At 44.7% G+C, this 22632-nt stretch overlaps 1 protein-coding gene across 3 annotated transcripts in view; it reads left to right on the top strand.

Moving 5' to 3' along the window:
• GNG12 (G protein subunit gamma 12) overlaps positions 1 to 22632 on the top strand; it is a 126472-nt gene that overhangs the window by 61633 nt on the left and 42207 nt on the right. The window contains exon 3 of one of the 3 annotated variants that reach the window (XM_063625327.1): positions 8944 to 9040. The exons of the other annotated variants lie outside the window; for them this stretch is intronic. The gene's annotated coding sequence lies outside the window, so the exon portion shown is untranslated. The remainder of the gene's footprint in view (positions 1 to 8943; positions 9041 to 22632) is intronic. 3 annotated transcript variants of the gene reach the window in all.

Here is a 22632-nt window from a genome sequence, read left to right as displayed (position 1 = left end):
GGCAGACAGGGAAAGGGGACTTTTTTCTCTCCTGGCTGCCTCCACGGCCTTCTCCAGGACTCCTCTGAGGGGCCTTGCTCTGGGCCCCCGGGATTTGGGTGGTTCTCTCCTCCTGCCGCTGTTGCCATCCCTCAGCACCTTCTGGTTTCCAGTCGGACTCTCTTTGGGGTCCTCTCACTCTCAGGCCAAAGCCCTCTCGGGGAGAACCTGTTGCGAACAGACCCAGGCTGCCACCCGGTGTCCAGGGTTCATATTCCTTTCACCCTCCCCTCCGCCATGGGGCAAGGGGACAGTACTCACTTGCTGATGTGGCATCCACCCTGCTGGCTTAGCCAGCGTCAGCCCCCTCTCACATTTTGGTTCCTAAGGCAGATGTCACCTACCAACCCGGGAACTCTAGGGGATGCATATCAAACTCAGCACATACAGCTTTTGAAACCCTTTTCTCTGGGCTGGAGAAGAAAGGCTGAACCCTCTCCACTCCACCCACCTTGGAAACCGTAGGAATCAGAGCATTACCAAACAATCTGACTCACAGAACCCTCCATTGCTTTCCACTGCCCTGACCTGTTTGTGTCCTCCTTCTGGGTCTTAGAGCCATCTTCTTAGAAATTTCCACATAATGATCAGATCCCTTGCTTTGGAATTTCCCATCTGTTACGTCTTGAGGTGGTGGAAATTTTCACTTTAGCATCTTAACCTCAGACCCAGTGTGAGACACTTCCCTTCTTTTAACACGCTAAAAGTGGTCCTTCATCTGGTGAGGAGCTTCCTACCTCCATCTCCCCTCCCATATCATCCCATTCAGATTTTCAGCTAAGTTGGAGTGTTGGAAAGATGCTGCTCCCTCCAAGCCAAACCTAGCTTCCCGTGACGTCCTTTCTCTCTAATGGGATCTCAGGGGAGGGAGAGACAGAGAGAGAGAGAGTGTGAGTGTGTGTGCGCGTGGCCAAACCTAGCTTCCCGTGACGTCCTTTCTCTCTAATGAGATCTCAGGAGAGGGAGAGAGAGAGAGAGAGAGTGTGAGTGTGTGTGTGTGCCTCGTCTGGGAGAATCGGACATTGGGAAAGTGGGAAATGTTTGGGAAAATTGGAATTCTTGCCTGGGCCTCAGAGATTCCAAAGCGAAGCTTAGACACCCTGTTCTCTAAGCCCACAGGGAAACTTCTGACCTGTGTATCTGGGTGGGTTTCCTCTACCTGCATACCAGCGTGCACCTGTGTAACTCCAGCAGAAAGCTAGTATTTGGAAACTGTGCTCATGCCATTTCTCATGCTCATGACCCTAACACAGTTTCTCTTGATCTGAGAACGTATTTGCTGTGCTTCGTGGAAGCATTTTGATCAGGGCTCCATGCAGAGTTCATGAACTCTGCAAATTCAAGCCTTCAGAATGTATCCTACCTCCCTCCAAAGACGCACCCTCACTTGTGTAGCTTTTCTTTCGTGCCCGTGTGCCGTTTGGAGTCAGCATGTTTTTCTGCCTTCTCTGGCGCCAGCACTGTGAACTCAGCCTCTCTGCCAACGTGCCCCCCTTTTTCGTGTGCGGTTGGACCACTGTGATGTTGGGTCCTGTAACAATTAGGTCACTCACTGAGTATAGGCCCCCCAACCCGTGGTGAAGCCAGCGTCTCAAATGAGCAAGTGACACATGCTGGGAAGATGCTTGGGTCAGCTAAAGTTGGAGTCTCTCTGGGTGCAGTGGCCTAAGAATGTATTAAATGCATTTTGGGTAGTTCCATCATGTACTAGTCTCTTGGCAAGACTGAACGTTCTATATCCAGATGTGGACCTGATTTATGTCCCCATTTTTACTGGCTGCTTACAAAGATGGCAAGATACAGCTCCCTCCTTTCCTCCCCCAGACCCATCATATGAGGTGATATTAGAGACAGACCTCAGATGGCAGAACTCAGCTCCCCTGGGACTGCTCACCTATCTTCTCTTGGCCTGAAAGCATGTAGTGATCTCCACTGGCCGTTCAAAGATCTAGATATATATTTGAAATAACGAACAGGCTCTTAGCTAAAGCATACTTTTTATTTGTGTACATTTTATAGTAGGGAAGTGGCTTAGTGTGGGCAGATAGACTAGAGTTCGAACTTTCCTTAGCTATTGAGACACTTTGAACATAGTGGTTACAGTTAAGCTTTCTGAGTCCCAGTTTCCTCATCTGTTAAATGGGCATCATGTCATTTGCCTCACAAGATAGCTATATTAAAGGGAAAAGTGCACATAGTGAACTTAGCCAGTGGCCCATCACATAATACATGTTCAATAAATGGTAGCTGTTACATTGTTTGCATTTTAACTATTAGGATGATTTCTAAAAACTTTTAAAGCCTTGGAAAAAAGTAGCCCCGTTCCTCAGCCTGTTTTTTTTTTTTTTTAATCAAATAGGAATTTGGGAAAAAAATCTAAATATATGCTATAATCTGCTTTTAAAAAATAACTATCTTGTGAAACTCACTAGTTCTTTATAGTTTCGAAAGTGATTTTTGGCTGCAGAGGCAGCATGGCACAGGGACTAAGAATAAGGCTCAACCTGCCCAGCCTCAAATCTATACGAAATACCTTTGTAACCTTGGACAAGTCGCTTACATCTTAAAGCCTCAATTTCCGCATCAATAAAATAGGGATAATACTGCATAGGGTTATTGAGGTGATGAAGTGAAATAGTCTATATGAAATGTTTAGACTACATGTGGTTCACAGGATGCAAATAATGGTGGCTATTATTTTCCCAGCACACTCCATTTTACAAATAAGAATTTGCAGAAGACCAAGCACAGTGGCGTGTGCCTGTAGTCCCAGCTCTTTGGTAGGCTGAAGCCAAGGATTCCCTTGAGCCCAGGAGTTTGAGTCCAGCCTCCGCAATGTAGCAAGAGCCCATCTCCAAAAAAAGTTTTTAAATCAAATTTGCAGAACACTGTTTTTTGTGATAAATGGCTTTTATGAAGACACTTCTATATGTAAGAAGTTGTTCTGTTTTGTTCAAAAAGAAGAAAATTTATATCTGGTTTGTATAAATTCCAAACTGTAGCACATGTGAAAACAAGCTACATTAGCTAAACTTAACTTTCCATTTTTTTCGGCCTTGCCTCATTTTATTGTTAAGATTTAGGTAAGTGATATCGCCATCAGATAAGGAGAAAATTGTGTATTATTTTTATAAGGACTGAAAATATGCAAACAAACTATGTTTAGATAAATGCTCTCAATTCAGGTCACTTTATTTTGCTCTCTTTCAGTAAAAACTAGTATAGTTGGCACCTTTGTGCAGCCCAAGGAGGTCTAGAAGGGGGGTTGCATAACCTTCCCATGGGTGGAAAAGGAGGAGGAGGAGGCAGAGTCTGAACTAGTGAGATGACCCAAACTGGTGACTGAGGCTTGGTCAGGTAGGTGTGGAGAGCTGACCCGTGGCAGAGGAGTCTGTTCCCTTTCACAGGGCAGCGTAAGTGTTTGTTTCAATAGCTCCGCCTCGGCATCTGTCTCCAGGCAATGGACAGTCCTAAGCGGGAGGAGCTCGGGCCCTGTTGTGCTGAACCTGTACCAGCCTCATTAGAGATGGCACCATGTTCAAGAGGCCAAGAAGAGACCCACAGCCAGCACACTTGACATGGGGTTTTACTGCAGGGGAGAGTCCAGTAGTGGCAGGCTGGACAAGATAACTGCATGGCCCAGCAGTTAAACAGCCCTAAGTTTCAGGATCTCTCACTGGCAACATCCCGTTTCAGTGCCCTGTAGCTAATGTGGTATTCCTAATTTGGTATGATTTTCCTAAAGAGGACCCCCAAAGTTGTATAAGGCTTAGAACCCACAAAAACTGGATCTATCCATGGGCCAGGGACACACACTCTGAGCCTTCTGCCTTGTTGTATGGTTGCCAGGGTGCTGAAACTCACATTTGATTCTCCCTTGGGAATAGGCATTGCCTGTGTATGCCCCTTCTGTAGCTAGACCTGCATTCCCTAAGAGGACACCTAACCCTTTCCGTGAGGGAGAAGCGAGGCCCAGCAAGGAACTGCTGTCCAGGCACCTTCCTGACCACCAGATGCCATCCTCGGGGTAGAAAGGGCCCCGTTTGTGCAGGAAGGGAGGGCGGGCACTCAGACCTCCAGCGGCTTTTGTGGTTTCTCAGAGGGAGGCCCTACTGAGGAGACCGGGTGGGAGGGAGCCCGGTGTGAGGCTTCACCTGGCTTCAGAATTTCCCCAGTGGAAAATTCTCCTGGAAAAAAACAAAACAAAACAAAACAAAAAAACACCAGCGTATATTCTTGAAAGTGTATCATCTTTGGCAAAACCATAGCTGTGATCTCAAGTTTGAGGAGAATGAGCTGGCCAGCCTTCAGGGCTCTGCTGATGAAGCTCTGCTTACGCTCAGCCGTAATCACATTCCCTCCCTCTTACTGTGCCGAAGGGCTGGGCTGCTTTGCTCCTCAGCCCGAGTGAAATGCATTGAGAAGAAACAGGAGCCCGGAAAGGCCCCTTTGTATGTGAATATCTTTCTAGCACTGTGCGAAAATCAGGGTTGGAAAATAGTTTCCCCTTTCAGTGAAATGCGAGCCAACTTCGCCCCCTAGAGGAGGACCAGAGAATTGTTTAAAATGAGCCCTCAAGGGCATTTGTATTGTTCCGATTGATAATCTGGAAAGATTGTCAGCCTGTAATTAGGTGGGACTTTGAAAGGGGCTTGTCTAGGAGGGCATTGTTTAGGTTGTGTGTGTGTGTGTGTGTGTGTGTGTGTGTGTGTGTGCACGCGCGTGCACATGCTTTGTTTTGTTTGAGTTTTTGCCTTGAGATGTTATTGTAAACTTGGGGTTGAATACTCTTATAGCTATAAAGAGTAAAATGGTTTAAATGCCACCAGGCTTAAGGCTCACAGCTGTTACATTTATAGTGGGCTTTTTTTGGGCCAGATTTTCACCACTACTTCTAGTTACAACAAATCATTGTTAGTCTTGAGTTTCCTCTCACTCCTTGGGGTTGTGACAGACATAAAGCCCACTAGAAAGCAGGAATTTTCAACCACAAACTGGATATGTATTAGAGATCCTAAATTATAGACTTTAGTTATGTCACCCGCATTGAAATCTTTTTGATTTAGTCCTGCTCGTTTATTTGCATCATTTCATTTACACCTGCTACTAAGAACTGCCAGATTCAGTCACAGGCTAACTAGGTAGTAGTTATTTCACTACTGCTTCCTATGCTTTTTGTGTATTTTTAAAAGAAAAATGCAAAACAGGCAGAAGGATAAGGGTTGAAGTATAAAAACCTTTCTATGTATTATTTCATCTTCTGTTAAAATATGATCTTATTCTGACACTTTCGTTAAGCCTTTTTTAATTATTCAGCTGCTTTTAATTACCAAATCTGACCCAATTACTTAGCTTCTAATGTGTTCCCTTTATAAATAAAGCCTTTATAATAAAAATCTTCTCTACCATCTTTTGTCTCTGGGTAAATATGTTTATCATCTTCATTGTTCTAGATCTTCATCCCTCAAGTGCAGTGTACAATCATAGTGTTTATATTAGTAATAATTTTAATGTTTTTTTCTTTCTCTGCTCTTAGAAACGCTGAACTGTACTTCAGTATTTGATAGCATGGCTTTGTTAAGAGATCGTTACTCGTGCATCAGCTTAATCGCCTACTGAGGGCTGTTTCCCTCAGAAGGATGTGAAAAGAAAAGAGTGTGCATACATTTTATAGATTATTATAAGTTATTTTTTCAATACTTGACAGGAGCGTCTAATGACTATTGATGATATTCTTACATATTTTGTCTACTTTAATTTTTATATATTCTTATATATTTTGTCTAATTTTTCATCTCATGCAAGGAAATAATTTTTTGACAATATAATCTGTTGCTTTTTGACCCAAGTGTATGGAAACCAATTGCCTGAAATACCAAACAGGCTTTGTTTGGAGAAAGATGGATATATTTTTCCCAGGTCTAGTTCCTGGAGGATTCCTCTGTGTTCTTGCTACTTGACTCACTCTGACGAAGTCCAGAGGTGATAGTGAGGCCTGAGGAGCTGCAGTTTCTGCTAGACCAGAGTAACTCCAAAGCACGAGCAAGTTGATTGTTCTTGCGTGAACACCCATCTTCCTTGCTTGTGGCCACACCCCGGTTATTGAGGGGGAACACACACGCATATACACACAGCTCTTAGTACCTTTCTGTCTTCTTGGACATCTGTCCCCTTTCCACTGTTGAAAGTGACCATTAATCTAACGTTGAGACAGTCTCATTCATTAATGGTCCCTCAAAGTCAGGTAATTGCAATGCTGAGCAACATCAGGATGGTATCTAAGTTCCCTCTAATTTCAGAGCATTTTCAGGCTTTCATTATTATTCACAGATTACAACACGCTGAAGTTTAGACTCTGCTGACTAGAGGACAGACAGAGGAGAAGGGTAGCCTTTGGAAGTGGGTACTTGGGATAGGTCAGAATAAGGGTTCGTATTTTTAGTAAGAGCAATGTTTTGCAGGCACTTTGATAGAATTTTATGGTAAATTCCAAGAGATGCCCCACCTCTTTGTCCTGGTCCCCCAGCTGCAGCTCCCTGGCTCATTTGTCTTTCTCTGTGCACCAGGCTATTCCCTGTCTACCTGGAACACTACCTCCAGGTACTCATTGCTGCACCAGCCTGTGTATTTCATATCCCTTACCACAATCCATATTTTCTTGTTTATTTCTTTACTTGAGACCTTGATCTCAGACCTAAACTACTGGCCCAGAATATACACTCAGTATTTACTGAGTGAATGTGAAGGAGTGAACGAACGAGAAAGCAAACAAAGGAATATATTCAGAGGCATGACAGGAGCAATGCCCTTTATAACCACAATTTAAGGTGAAAGCCACTAAAACAGCAATGCGATACTAGCATGTCAATGCTCAAGGCTTGTTAGCCTGACATGGAGTTCACACTCCATCCTTTGCTAGACTGCAAATTGACAGAGCTTCTTAGACAAAAGTTGTTAATATAGTAACAATCTTAACATATTCTTTTAAACGGACAAATTATTAACATAAAAATTAATGGTGGAAAGCCATTCATTCAGTAGTTCATAGGGTGGGAGGGGGGTTGATTTGGAATTATAGTAAAATTATAAAAACAACCTAAAATTCTACAATAAGGACATGCTTGTGTAAAATGGAATTTGTAGTCCTAGCTACCCTGGAGGCTGAGGCAGGAGGGTTGCTTGAGCCCAGGAGTTTGAGGCTGTAGAGCTATGTGATTGCACCACTGCACTCTAACTTGGGTGACAGAGTGAGACCCTGTCTCTAACAAAAAAAAAAAAGTGATGCATATTTATTTCTGTGGTATCCCTACCAAAAGTGCATAACCTGCATCAAATCAGGAAGAAACATGTGCAAACCCAAATTGAAGGACATTCTACAAAATAACCAGCACTTACTCTTAAATATCAATAACATAAAAAACCAAGACATACTCAGGAAGCATCCCAGAGTCAAGAAGACTAAAGAGACATGACAGTTGAACATGATGTATAATTTTGTATTTTCTTTTCCCGTAAAGGACATTATTGGGATAATCACCAAAATCTGAATAAGGTTGTAGATCAGATAATAGTAAGATATCAGAGTTAATTTCCTGATTTGACTAATTGGTGTGGTTATACATGAGAACTCCTTATTCTTATTCATAGGACGTATACACTGAAATATTTAGGAGTAAAACTTCATATTGATTCTCTCTCTCTCTCTCCTGGGAGGGTAGGGTGTTAAATATAGTAAAATGTTTACATTTGAGGAACCCAAGTCTGAGTGCTTTGTGACTATTCTCTAAGTCTGAACTTATATCAAAATAAAAGTTAAAACATGATGCTTATAAAGACTTTATAATCACATAGGGAAATGCTTTCACTAGAACAGAGCAAAATATAAAGTTGTGTAGCAGAGTATGATTTAGACGACCTTAAAAACTCAATCTGCTCAAGGTTTCTTTTGATTTTTTAAAAAAGGAAGAACAAAAAACGCCCGAGAAAGTATTAGAAGGAAATGTAACAGCACGTTAACTTTCACCTTCTATTCACTTTAATTATATTTTACAAATTTTTCACTAAATTGCATGTATTTCACGAAAAATTAGGGAAAAAAACTTTAAAAAGAGATAAACGCTAATGCTCAAAAATCTGAGTGAATCTTACTACTCTGTGTGTCTTTACCACCACATACCCCATTCCAGTAGAAGGGTGCCGTATATGTATGCATGCATGTAGAAGTGTATATGTGTAATAAATACATACTCTTTTAAACTTTTCTCTTGTTTTTCTTTAATGTATTTTGAGGGAAATCCCATATTGGGCAGGATTAGAAATGAGATGACCTCTTAAGCCTCTTCTAGCCTTACAGTTCCCTGCCTTCCTTTCCAGCTCTTTGGGAATCAGCCCCTCCTCAATCCAGAGGCTGTGCTAGCTAGGTACCGAGTACGCAAGGATGGTTAAGTCACCCCACTTCATCTTTTAGAGATGTTTCAAGTCCATGGGGTAGGCAGATAAACAGTGATTACAGTCTTGTGCTAGGTACTGGGCAAATGTGGCAGTTCCTGCTGTGGACAGGCTTGAGTTGGGGGCGGCGGTGGTGGTAGTCAGGCAAAAGGAGAAGGTGTTGATCTTTAGACCTAGAAAGTTCAGTGAGAGCTTGCCATTTGGAAAAGCTAGCAGAGCATTCTAGGCTAAACATTGCAGCATGTCCAGTGTGTGTTCTCACCAAGACCCACTGGAGTATCATTCTGGAGGCCCTGAACAAAGAGGCCAGAGTCTTACAAGACTGAGAAGCTCCAGGTCCCACTGGGTCTGCTTTCCCGGGTGTGGGAGGGAGTGGTCTGACTGCAGGTGGCAGGAGTTGCTTTCTTGGGTCATGGAGCCCTGATTAAACTCAATGTCCCCATTTCCCATTTGCAGGATCACTGAGAGAGTTTTCCTGATTGCCCCTGCCTCTCTCCCTGTCTCCTCCCTCACCCGACAGAAAGCGGATGGTGTGCACATACCCTCAGGGAGGGTAAGGGACTAAGGGTTAACGGGAATTCCTCGTTGGAGAGTTTGCCGATCTCGGATATACCCTGCTGAACTGAAATGTGTTTTATTCGTTTGGAATCATAAAACCAAGAGCCAAGTCGGCCTGCACTTGACCTTGCAGGCTTTGTAGATACTTCTAGGGACCCAGAATTACCCCAAAGCAATGTTGTTATTGAACAAGATGCCCCCTGTTTCCCTAGACAGTAACTCATCATTGAACCATTTGCCTGGACCTGTTATCCATTCCCATCATGAGAGCCTGAGGACACCAATACATAAGGCTTAAATCCACCATTCAACAAAATCAGACAGAACAGAGATTCAGGATGCTACAGCTGAGTGAGATTGGAAGCCTCTCTGTTTATCTTGGGAATCTTTTAAACTATTTTAGAGCATGATTTTTCTCTCAGGTATTATTTCTATTTTAAAGCTGTCTCATAGGTTATTAAGAAGATTGCGTGAACTGAGAAATTCAGGGCGTGGCGCAGAGTAAGCATTCAGTAACTTCCAGTTGTTCTTCATAAATATTGACCAGCACAGTGTATAGAGAGAGAACACTAGACTCTAGGTCAGGGAAACCGACCAAGGTCTAATCCCAGCTTCATCCCAGAATCCTAGAAGTGAGGGGAAACAGCTGGAAAGAGGCCTTAGAAATCTTCCAGTATCTAGCACAACTTTATTTCAGAAACTTAGACCTAGAAAGGCATAGGAGCCCTGTTTGTTACCCACAATTTAAATGTTCTCCTGCACATTTTTAAAGCAGGAATAATAACCGCACCCCCATTATAGGATTGTTTCAAGTCGAGGATGAAGCGAGTTGGTGTACATCAAACTCTTGAAGCTGGGCCCTTAATACATATTGGCTGGTGTTGTTATTGTGGATTCTCTGTTTATCTTCCCCTCCTATTTGACTGCAAGGATCGAGATGTGTCGTCCTTACTTACTGTCACATCCCCGGCATCTGGCACAGTGCCTGACTGAGGAGGTGCCCAGTCAATGTTTGTTGAATAACTGAAGAAAGTGCCTTGCTGAGGATCAAATTTAGGCCAAGTCTGAGTCAGAATACGAGCTCTAACGCTAAGGTTCAGTATTTCCACACAGTTCTACATTAGCTTTGACTTTGGGCAAGTTGCTTCATTTCTCTGTGCCTTGGTTTCTTCGCCTTGAACACGATCCATCAGGTTCTTCCTGGTCGTGAGCAACGTGTTCTATAGCTGAAGGACCCACCCGTCCTCCGCCTTTTCAGGCAACCTATGTTTGTGCTCCACTGGCCACTAGGTGTCGTGGTTGGTCAAATATCAGAGAAGGCAAAAAAATAAAAATAAATTGAACTGATTGCCCTACCAACATACCAAATGATGGGAGTGAGCTTACACAGTTATTGGAAGCTAGCTACCTCTGGATGAGTTGGCTGAGTTGCCTTGGAAACGCAGGGAGTTGCCCAGGATTTGCATGTGTGGACTTTGAAGCAAAGCATAGGTTAGAGCCCACAGCTGCGCTCACACCAGCTAGCACCTTGGACGCACTGGAACGTCACAGGGCCTTGGTTTCGGTAATGTAACGCATGTAACATGCCCAGCACTTTGCCACAGTGAAGGAAGAGCACTACAAAGTTAGTGGTTATGAGGGCCACTTCTGGTATTTGATACTATAAAATGCTGCTTTTCTGTTCCTTGCCACGCCAACTGCTAAAGCTTTGAAGGCCTTCTGCCTTGCTCCCTGTTTTACAAAGCCAAATTTTTAAATAGCCCCTTAAACAGCAGAGTGGACAGGGTATCAGTATCAGGTTAAAAGGGCAGCCTAGAATATTTGGAGGGACACCAGAACTCCTTGGAATGTCACTGTGGAGCTTAGTCAACACAAAGCAGAGTGTTTTATACATGACTGGGACCCAGAGTGGAGGGAAGTGAGAGTGAGCATTGTTGCAAAATGGCCTTCACTGAAATTGCTCGAGGAAGGGTTTTCTTTGTTACGTGGACTGTCATTTAGATCTAGGTGCCTTCTTTTTAAAATAATTTGGGGAAGCTTCTAGGAATAACAACGACTAGTATTTATTGCACGCTTACTATGTGTATGGTATTACACAAAACACCATACTTGCTTGATTTCATTTAACTCTCACAGCAACTCTGTGAGGTACGTATAGTTCTTATGTCCATTTTGTAGATGAGGAATTTGAGGTGCACCAAGATTATAATAATAACAGCGAACAGATATTAAGTACTTACTAGAGATCAGGCATTATTCTAGGAGCTTTGAGTACTGGTCTCACAGTAATCCTATGAGGTCAGTATTATTATTACCTTCCTTTTACAGATGAGGAAACTGAGGCACAGACAGGTTACATAGCTTTCTCAGGTCACACACGGAATGGGTGAGAGTCCGAACACAAACCCAGGCCTGCCTGATTCCAGAATTCTTTTTCTTAATGGCCATGCTGTATTGTCTCCCACAGTACTTTGGATGCAGTTAGGCACTTGACCAGTGTTTACTGAGGTGAATAGTTCTCAGACTATAGTTAGCCAACACCAAGAAGACTGCCTATGCAGGAACCACAGAGACCTTGACACTCCTGCCACCCAAAGCCACACGCCCTCCGGCCTCCATTAGTACTGCGGGATGCGTATGCTGTTCCATGTGCTGGATTTCACCCCAACTTCTTAAAACATTTCTTATTGATGTATAGTAGTTGTGCATATTTGGGGGGTACATGTGGTATTTTGATCATGTATACAGTGTATAATGATCAAATCAGGGTAATTGGGCTATCATCCATCACCTCAGACATTTATCTTTTGTTTGTGTTGGGAACATTGCAGTTTTTTTTTAGCCGTTTTGAAATACACAATAAATTGTTGTTGACTCTAATTTTCCTACTATACTGTCAGATACTAGAACTTATTCCTTCTCCCTAACTGTATTTTGGGACCCCTTAACCAACTTTTCATCCCCCCCTTCCCTTCCCAGCATCTGGTAACCACCATTCTACTCTCTACCTCCATGAGGTCTACTTTCTTAGCTCCCATACCTCACTCCTAACTTTTTGTTGGTAGTAAGGTATTCCTCCATCGGAGCAGTCAGGAAAAGGCAAATGGTTTTAAGACACACTTGCACAGGGAGCATCTTAGCTGATTTTATTTGCTTCATGTTTTTCCGTCAAGGACTTTTTTGGGTGTGTTTGTTCTGGTATAGTTGTGTCCAACCTCATCTTTCGAGCATCTAAAAGCCAGGGCTGACAGGTTACCAGAGGTGAGCCCAGCCCTCTCTGCTGTACCATCAGTGTGTGCCCCAGCGTGCATATAGCAGCCACTCAGCCCCTGTCCAGCGTGCTCCCCAATCCTGACACCAGGCCAATGCCAAGCTGTGTGAAGAGCAGAGAGGGACCTGCTGCCCAGGTTAGCAAGCTGGCCACTGCTACCAGCAAATAGTATTTCATCGTCACGGGGACATACTAGGTCTGAGGAGGGATAGCAGGACCCAGGCCACATTAATCCTTCTCCAGGTGTGTTAGTTCAGTCCCAAGGGTGTGGTTTGTTTATTCTAATGTGTTGCTGCAATAGGAAACCCAAAGCCAGGGCCAGACTCGGTGGCTCACGCCTGTAATCCCAACACTTCGGGAGGCCTAGGCAGGCGGATCACCTGAGGTCAGGAGTTTGAGACCAGCCTGGCCAACATGGTGAAACCCCATCTCTACTAAAAACACAAAAATTAGCCAGGCGTGGTGGTGGGCGCCTGTAATTCCAGCTCCTCGGGAGGCTGAGGCAGAAGAATCGCTTGGACCTGGGAGGCAGACACTGCAGTGAGCCGAGACCGCGCCATTGCACTCCAGATTGGGCGACAAGAGTAAAACTCTGTCTCAAAAAAAAGAAGGAAACCCAAAGCTAAACTAAAACCTCCTTTTCAGACCTGCGATTCTGAGCACGGAGACTTGTTTATGTAACCCCTGTCTTTTGTTGCATTGCTGCATTTTCTTTTTAAGTGAGCTGAGCCATCTCGAATCTTTCTCAGAACTTCTCAACACTCCCCAGCGTCCCTGGGGACCCCTAATTCAGCCTTCTGAAAGAAAGCAGTGCTTTTCCTTCTGAATTTTTCTCCCTCTAAATACAAGATTTTTTTTCCACTGTGACCAAAATCACACATATCAAAGGAGACAGAGAGGCAGTTTGGAGCTTCTGGGGGGAAGGCAGCAGTCAGTACAGAGCAAGGCCCCCCAGAAGGCAGGAGGGCATGAGGCGGAAAGCCCTAATGGAAGGGCTCCCATTTGTGACCGTCCCTCTGGCCCTACTGCTTGGCACCTTCGAGCCATATCGGTCTTCGGTTGCCTTGCCAGTATGCAGCTGGAAGCAGGTTGGTGTTGGCTTTGTCATTAAAGAGCTAGTGGACACTTGAGTGACGCAAGGAGACGTGAGTGATGAGCCAAAGGAGATTCTGGGCTCATGCGAATGTTTCTCTTTCCCTTGTCAAGAGTGGCGCTTCCTGCCTGTTTCCTCATGTAGGTTGATCATTCCTAATCCAGAAATCTGAAATCCTCCAAAATTCAAAACTTTTTGAGCACTGACATGACACCAGAAGTGGAAAATTCCCCATCTGACACCTTTGCTTTGTGATGGTTCAGTGTATACAAACTTTGTATCATACACAATATTTAAAGTATATAAAATTACCTTCAGGCTCTGTGTATAAGGCGTATATGAAACACAAATGAATTTCAAGTTTAGACTTGGGTCTTACCCCCAAGATATCTCACTATGTATATACAAATACTCCAAAATCTGAGAAAAATCCAAAAATTTAAAACATTTCTGGTGACAAGCATTTTGAATAAGGGATACTCAACCTAAATGGCACACTTAGAAAAGTCATACTATAGCATGGAGGAAGATGCCCACAGCTGGAGGCTCTGGATGGTCCAGGCCCTGCCTGGCCACCTGGGGCTGAGGCGTACCTGAACCTCAGCAGGGTACACCAGCTGAGAAGCCCTGGTCCAGAGAATCATAAACCTTGCAGTGCAGATGACCCAGGCAGACCGATTGATTGGTTTTAGAGATTGTGTGGCCCAGCTTCTTGATAGGACCTGTGAAAAAACTGGGGGTCAAAGAGGTATGACACCTCGAACTAGATCACAGAGGAATCTGTGGCCATGCTGGGACCAGAGCCATTCCTTTGCTCACCTAACTGTGAGCTGTGGTAAATGAGGAGGCAGAGCATCACATCACACACATATGCACACAGGCGTGTACTCATGCTCACACCAGGTTACAACCATCACTCTCTATCTTGTGGCCTCCAAGTCAAACCCACTCCCCTTCCTGAACCCAGAAGATGCGAAGCTGGTGTCCAGAGCCATCACCCTTTGAGCAGCAGCCACAGCACCACATGCTCTTGAAAACCCAGGCGTGACATTATTTGTCATTAACCTGTTTCCAGCCTGAGAAACCTGTGGTGTTCCACAGTGAATTACTCTAGCAGCCCCTCAGCTGGCCTCGCTGGCTTCAGCCTCGTCTCTCCTACCTCATTTTGCAGCCAGAATTAGCTTTTTATAAACTCAGACCCGATCATGCTACTCTTCTTTTTATGTATTTTTTTTTTTGTCCCTTCCCGAATGATAAACTTACCCTTCGTGTTCAGATGCTCAACTGAGAGACCTTCTGAATGCACCAGGTCTGGCCTTGGAATCTCTATTGCACCCTCTACCTTACCTGTTATGACATTTTCTGCACTCTTTTGAACTTGTCTGTTTTTCTTCTTTCCACTCCCAGACTCTAAGCCCCTTGAAGACAATGGGTCCGTCTTACCTGGTTGAGCCCCAGGGCCAGGCATAAGTAAGATGGGCATTCAGCACACATCCAGTGGGCAGCTCTGCTGCTCAAACTTTTATTTTTTTGCTTCACTGTACAAAGCCTAGTTCTGCTTGTTCTGTTTTAAGGCTTTAGCATCTTGGTGGATCAAGGCTCTCATATAAACAAAACCTTACCACTAGTGATCTCCTAGAACCAGGATATATTTAGCACTATTTGTCGGTAATTACTGTTCGTTATGACCTTAGGACATTATAAAAGTCCTAAGTGCTCTTGACTCATCAGAGGCAAATTAAATTATTCATTTAGCAAACATTTTGAGTATCCACTTTGCACAAAGCATGTGTTCAGTACAGTGAGGTATATAAGGATGGATGTGATAGGTTTGCCTCCTAGAGTGGACTGTAGAGCTTTTCTATTTTGTTCATGTTTCTTCCTACGTTGAACATTTGTAAAAATAAATGAAGAAACTAAACCCCTGAAGAAGGCCCATCTACAGGTTGTGAGACCTTACAGTGTGAGGCCGGAAGACGGTGCTGGCTCTTCATTCAAGTTCAAGAGTAGGACAAGCCACCAGCCTTTGGGAGATACAAGGATCTATCAAAATGCAAATGCTGCGCTTAAAAAGACCACAGTCTAAAAAAAGAAACAAGATTTGTACCTAATAAGTACCTCTAAGACAAAATAGGAAGTGAAAAGTGCCCAAGAATCTGTAATCTGTTTTAGCTCCAAGTAACAGAAAACCCAATTCAAAATGGCCTAAACCAAAGGGAACTTACCATCTCATATAAAAAGAAGTCCACATGTAGTCTGTTTCCAGTTTGGTAATTCAGCACCTCAACACCGTCAAGCTCTTTCCACCTATTCTGCTATCCTCAGAGCACCAGCAAGCTCTCCTCCTAGGTACAGAAAGGGCTAAGGCATCCCATCCTCTCATAACAATGCCAAGGCGGACAGATAAAGAACTGTTTCTTATGCATCTCTCTATGAATGAAGAGACCTTTCAAAACTCCCCAGCCAACCTCCCCTCATGTCTCACTGGTCAGAACTGGGGCACATGCCCACCACTAAACACTCATAAGTGTTCTGGGGCCATCCATGTGGCCTAGACCAATCTGGATTTATCTTCATCACATGAGGAGAGAGTGAACTTGTTCTACCAGCAGAGAGGAGGGAGTAGATGGCTGTCAAGTAACAGGCTGGAGTGCCTGCTACACAAGGAGTGATGAAAACCCTTCCGCTGCTCAGAGGAGAGCAAGGGAGCCCTCACAGAGTGGCCTGCAATGCAGAAGACCAACAACTGTGCTCGGCGTCCTGATGGGAGAGACGGAGGTGCTGTGGCTTCCTGCATCAGCACTGCTTCCTGCAGGAAGCGACATCTAAACTGTGGACAGAACTTTAAAAGGGGAGGGTCACAGTCAATTTTCTTGACAGAAACATCACTTTGGGTGTGCGGAGGGGATTGAGGGGAGGTAGAGAGACCAGCTAGATAGCCGTGGCTGTGCTGCAGTGATCCAGTGGCCAGCTGCTTATAGTCCCAACTAGGGTGGGGCAGTGGGGTAAAAATACACTAATTTGAGAAATACTGAGGTGGCGTAAGCAGGACTTGGAGACAGAAGAAGGGGTGTGGTGGAGGAGTGGGGAGTCCAGAATGACTCTGGGGTGTCTGGCTTGGGCAGCTGCCCGGATGACAGTGCCACTCCCTGAGCTGGAGACCACAACAATAGGCGGAGGCTTGTGGTGGGGACAGGAATGATGAGTTCAGGTATGACCGGGGCTTAGTGTGTGGGAGGCGGGCGTGGTCGGGACCAAGCTGAAGAGGTGACCGGCAGTCATAGCACACAGCGCCTGTGGGCCAGGCCAAGAGCTTGCCCTCCAGCTGCCCAGAAATCTGTACGGAGTTGGAAGTGAGAAGAGATGAAGGAAAGGAAATACCGCGTGCAGAGGTGGGGAGCTCACGACTCTCTGGGCACGACCGGGAAGTTGTCGCACTGAGCTGCACAAAGTGGCCCAGAGGAGAGTGGGCAAAGGGGCGGGGCATGCTGGAATGACACCACCAGCCCGTGTAGGGCAGCCTCATGAAGAGGAGAAGGGAGCGTCTACCTTTACCCTGGCAGAGCGCTCACATACACTGCCACACTTAATGCCCCCCACCTGTCCTGCTGGGCAGGCGTTCTCTCACCGACACCACAAAAACAGACAGACCACCCAAGGGGGTCAGGGCAGTTCTAGAAGTAGCTCCCAGTTCTCCAGTCTCAGGCGAGTACTCTCTTTACTACAGACCCCTTCAAAGACCTTTATTCACCACTGACGGAACACTTCAGTAAGTGCTAGGGATACAGAGCACAGTCCAGTGTGGGAGGCACAGAAAGGCAAACCGCAAACCCAGCAGTGAAGCACGGGGGCAGAAGCTGAGCGGCGAATGCTTGTCATGCTCGGAGGGGAGGTGCATGCGAACAGCTGATTCATGGAAGGCGTTGGGGCTGCCCGGACCCCCGCCTCAGTTCTGGCTGGCCTGCCCACCACTCCTTACTTTATGAAGTAAATTTCCTCCAGTCACAGGACTTGTCATGGGTCGTGTTCACTGCAGGGCATGAATTGAAACTCAGCGAGTACAGATTGAGAATCACTTATCTGAAGTGCTTGGATCCAGAAGTGTTTCAGATTTCAGGGTTTTTTCATTTTGGAATATTTACATTATATACTTAGCAGTGGGGCGTCCCAAATGTGAAATGCCCCAGTGAGCATTTCATTGGAGTGTCATGTCAGAGCCCAAAAAGTTTCAGATTTTGGAGGATTTTGGATTTTCAGATTTGGGATGCTCAACTTGTATTTGAAAACAAGAACTTAAAAAAAAATTCTTTCAACATAATTACCAAACACCCACTCTGTATTCAGCAGTGTTCCCTGTGCTGGGCGTTCAAAGGTTAAGTAAGACATGCGTCCTGCTGTTGTGGAGCTAAGTAGGGAAGAGGGCACGTGGGCAGACCGTTGTCGTACGACAAAGTGAATGCAGTGGTGACACTGTAGGAAGCAAAGGGAGGCCAGTAATTCAGCATAGCAGTCACCTGGGAAGGTTACTGGAAGCCATAATACAGGTCAGATTCGAGCCACCTTCCCTGCCTTGAGATTTTTGTAAGGACACAGGGACATAAATTGGCACTTAGTGTCTAACAGTGCCTGGCAATGGATGATAGCCCATATTATTTGTAGCTCAATTAGTGGAGGAATTAGCTAAGAAGTGTAGAGACAATGTTGCTAAAATAAGGTAATGATACCTTAGTCAACTGTCAGTTACTTCAAGGAAAGAAAGTATATGAAATCAATTAGAACAAAAATAGTTCATTGTTTCCAACTTATGTGATTGGAGCGAGGTGTTGAAAAGAAGTATTAATTAACTCATGTCTGGGCCCGACAGGAAAGAACAGCATGACTCATTAGTGATAGCTGCCATGAGTGCTGATACATTAGGGATGTCTACCGTGAGTGCAAGAGGAAAAGAAGCAACCTCCATGTCACACGTCTGCATTCCTTAAATTAGAATAATAGCTCAACGAACTGGGATCTGACTGCATGCGACCTGTTAACCCCAAACTCCTACATGCTTGGCATTTTTCAGAGACAAAGTAAACAATCAAAGTAAACTTTCAAAATGTCTGTTGTGATCCTGGTGCATTCAGACGAGTCTCTTATACTTGCTACTTCTAGACAGCTGCCCTCTTCTCTCCAGTGAGCGACATCCTGAAACGCCAAGGAAAGGTGAATATGGGGTACTTAATTACTTCATCGATTCAATTATATTTCTCCCAATGGTGGGAGAGTGAAGGAGTGTACATTAGATTTCCTGTAAGAGCTGATCCAAGAGAAGGCCTGCTAACGAGAATATGGTTATCAGAACTTCTCATTGAAGGGTCAGCGTAATCAATTGAGGATGGGCCACATTGAGTAACTGAGGTGCTGTGGGGCGGGGAAGAGACTGCAGTTTCTTATGTCTTGGTAATAACTCTTGCTGAAAGACCGATGTAATACAACCATACTGATACTTGTCATCCTTCACAGCCATTAACCTGGCATCTCTGTTGTGCCACTTAAATGCCGACTTAGCTTAGAAAGACAGCTGTGAACTCCAGAAAACGGTGAGAGGCTCACCTCGTTCAGTACATGTGTTCAGCACGTCAGTCTTGAGAGAGGGTTCTGTTTGCTTATTTAGGTTTGACTCTTCTAGAGCATCTGCATGATAACTCTTTCCACCAGCCTTCGAGACACGAGATGTCTCACAAGTCATGCTGGAAAATCACTTAGATTTCTTTTCAGGATGCTGTTGAATGGGAATAAGGGCCAAGCTATGGCTTTTCAGGTTACGTAAGTATCCCAGAAGCAGTACACCCGTCGACATTTGTGTGCATGTACTTTTGTACTCATGACCCCAAACACAGCAACTCTGACCTGTTTGAAGACCCCACCCTGGACAGGGGACAGTGTTCCCCCAGAGCTGCCACTCTTGAGGCTCTGGAGGAGACTGGGCACAGAGACCCTCACTGTGGGACAGGCAACTGAAGGTGATTGTCCTACCCCCTGAGCCATTGAAAGCTTTTTTCTTCAGATACAATATTATTCCCAGAGGTAGACCATTAAACATTCTCCCTATGCTGCAGTGAGAAGTGGCTCACAGATTCTGCCTCTCTGTTGAACAACTATAGCTTTTACTTTGAAAGCTAATGTCATTCATTTCTATAATGGCTAATAAATACTTTTAGTGGCCCAGAATGCATTTTAAAACGTGTGTGTGTGTGTGTGTGTGTGTGTGTGTGTGTGTGTGTGTGTATGTGTATCCATGTAAATGGGCAGTCCTGGTAGACTATGAGTGGATGTGTGGGTGGGCGGGTGAGGGGGTGAATGTGTGTAAATGGTTGGGAAAGTCTGGAGTGGCCCAAATAATAACTGAGGTTAAAAACTGTTGAAAAATATTTTAGTGTAAAAGGAAAAACAAAAGTGCATGCATCTTTTTTAATGAGGAGCAAAAATAACTCCTTACCTGTTAGTGTTATTTTTAAAGTATATGATGAGTAATTTCTTACCTGCTGCTACATATAGTGTCATGAAATATGAAAATACAACTAGTAAGTGGGAAAGGAAATTTGTGCAAGTCAGCATTGCTGTAACTGAAAGAACTAGAGTTTATCCTGCACATGTACTGGCAGTCTAATGTGAGTCTGGGCAAATGAGAGAGCTCAGTAAGACTGCATAGAAGTAGGTATAGGATATTCTGAGAAATCAGCAGGCCTGGAAACCTAAGCCCCAGTTATAACACTGTTTCTACGGGAAAATATGCTTCATAAATACCTTCTTTGAAACCAGCTTTTGAAACCCTGCCGATTTGTAAGTTGGGGGCTAATGATATAAAATGATCACCTACTGATCTGTAAAATTCTCAGCACTAGTCTGTCATCAAGCATGTATTGAGTAGCTGCTGGGTGAATGACGCTGTGATGAGCATAGCAGGGTGAAACAAAAGAAATGAAGGAGTGTTTCTGCCCTCAAAAAGCGTGGCCCTCGTTGGAGAGAGAAAACCTGCACACAAAGCAGCCTGAGAACTTCACAGTGCCTGAACCCACAAAGCAAGAGGCCTGCAGGCAGCAGGGTGTGAAAGAGGGACGGGAGGCAAGTGTGGTGAATCAGGAAAACGGGGGTTCCACTGGCAGAACATGTTCCCTGTTCGTTTGTAATCCCCCAGAGGCACACCAGAGACGGTCTCATTTTTCCGGGAGAGCCTCACACGAGCATGAAGCAGTAGCTGCAGTGAATGTCATATGATCCTGGCGTGCCAAGCAATTCGAAACTGCAAATGGCATGTGGTATTACCTTATTAGGAAAGGTTCAGGCTTTTTTCCTCTTTCTGCTCCGTTTTTGTTGTTTAAAGGAAGATAGGTTATTGGCAGGCTGGGCAGTGGGTGCCTTCTGTACCCAGAGTTTCAGTTCTGAAGCACACCCTGGTGAGAGTGCCCAAGGTCTGGAGCCCGACTGTGTGTTTTTGTGTAATTTTCTGGGAGAGTCTGTAGATGGGACAGTTCTAACCAGTGACTCAGCACCTGAGAGGCAGAGTCCTTACCTTATTTTTCAGGCAGAGCTGTTGCTTTTCATTTCTCTCCAGCCTTGAGGTCTCCAAAAGGGAGAGGGGAGATCAGGAGAGGGGAACAAGTTGTGGGTAAAATTCTCAGTCTGGGGCTGTGGTGCATCCCACTGGGAATGCCGATAGCCTGTGGAGATGGGCGTGTGGCTGAGGCTGCCTTGCCAGGTGAGGCATCCAGATCAACCAGTCTGTCCTGATTGGAGGCTCCTAAAATAAGCCCTTTGCTGTGTCGTGCAGGCTGCCTCTGAGACGTGCTTCCTGGGGGCAGCAATCAGCAAACAGTTGTACCCAGACCCTTCCTCCTGGTACTTTTAGCTTTCAGAAGCACTGAATCCTTGTTACTATATATGCAGTGGGGGAAAGGATGACATTCTTCCTCAAAGGATTTACATCATCATCAGTAGCAGCAAACATTTATTGAGTGCTTACTGTGTTCCAGGCACTCTATATGCTTCGTCTCATTTAATTCCCTTTACAGTCCTGGAAGGGCTTTTTTATTATTAAAACTCCTAATACTATTATCTTAATAATTTTACCCTAATGTAAAGTTCCATTTTGCAGGTGAAAAAAACGGAGGTTTAGGGAAGGGTTAAGCGACGTATCCATAGTCTCACCACGAGCAAATGGTGAAGGCAGGATGCAAACCCAGATCTGTCCCCCTCCAAACTAAATTAGCAGACTATTCTTCTTAGACACCTTTTTATTTGCGGTTACCGTAAGTAGTGTCTGTAGACCTTCTGCTTTATTCTCCTGCATTATTCAGGAAGAAGTGGAGGGTTTGGTTGTTCTCCCCTCTCCCCTCCAGGGGAGATGATTTTCTTTTTTAAGGAGAGTTTGTAAGGGAAGTGTTGAGTTGGCCAACCGACAGGGAGAGGCTATTCTGGCCTTCACATGTGTCACGGAAGAATGCGTGGTAATGAGTGGGAGAAACAGAACGTAAACCAGGACAGGGCAGGATCAAATAGAAGGAAATGTGATAGCAAAGAAAGGGGCAGTCCTGCCTCCAAAAGCAGCATGTTAATGATTAGCACTCTGCAGACTTTTCAGATCTCACATGCTCTCAGCAGTATTCAGAACTCCCTTGTTTGGGCGAGAGTTTTGCTTTCCAAAACACAAAACCATGACATTTATTTCTGAGTTTCTGTAGGGACTGGATGAAATCACCACTGGAAAAATAAGAATGGCAGTGCATGTTAATTATTCCAGGAACTCTTAGAGGGTGCAAATGAAACAGCTGCCATCCCAAAAGACGCTGCACTTCTTCCTCCACCCTCTCTTCTTGTGCCCCCAAGCCCTGATTTCTGCTTTTTGTGCCCTTCTTGCTACTTCTTTTAAAGAACTCATATCCCTTGTGTTTCACTGAAGAGAAAAATGCATGCAAGAGATTATTGTTATTTTTTTATAAAGCATGTTACATCTTCCCAGTAGCCTGTGGTATGGTTTCAGGACTACTCTGATTTTCGTATCTGACTGACCTTTGATTGGTAGCCACCGAACTCTGGAAAGCCAGGAATTTCTTTCTTGATCTATAACCAAACTTCCAGATGCTCAGAACTTCCACTCTTCAAAGGAAACATATTACAAACAGAAAACTCCTTCGAAAAGTGAATTGTAGTCCACCCTTTAGGTTCTCTCCTTTCCCTGCCC

Source organism: Symphalangus syndactylus, chromosome 12, assembly GCF_028878055.3.
Source record: "Symphalangus syndactylus isolate Jambi chromosome 12, NHGRI_mSymSyn1-v2.1_pri, whole genome shotgun sequence".
Taxonomy (NCBI): Eukaryota; Metazoa; Chordata; class Mammalia; order Primates; family Hylobatidae; genus Symphalangus; species Symphalangus syndactylus.
This window is presented reverse-complemented; position numbering and strand designations above follow the sequence as displayed.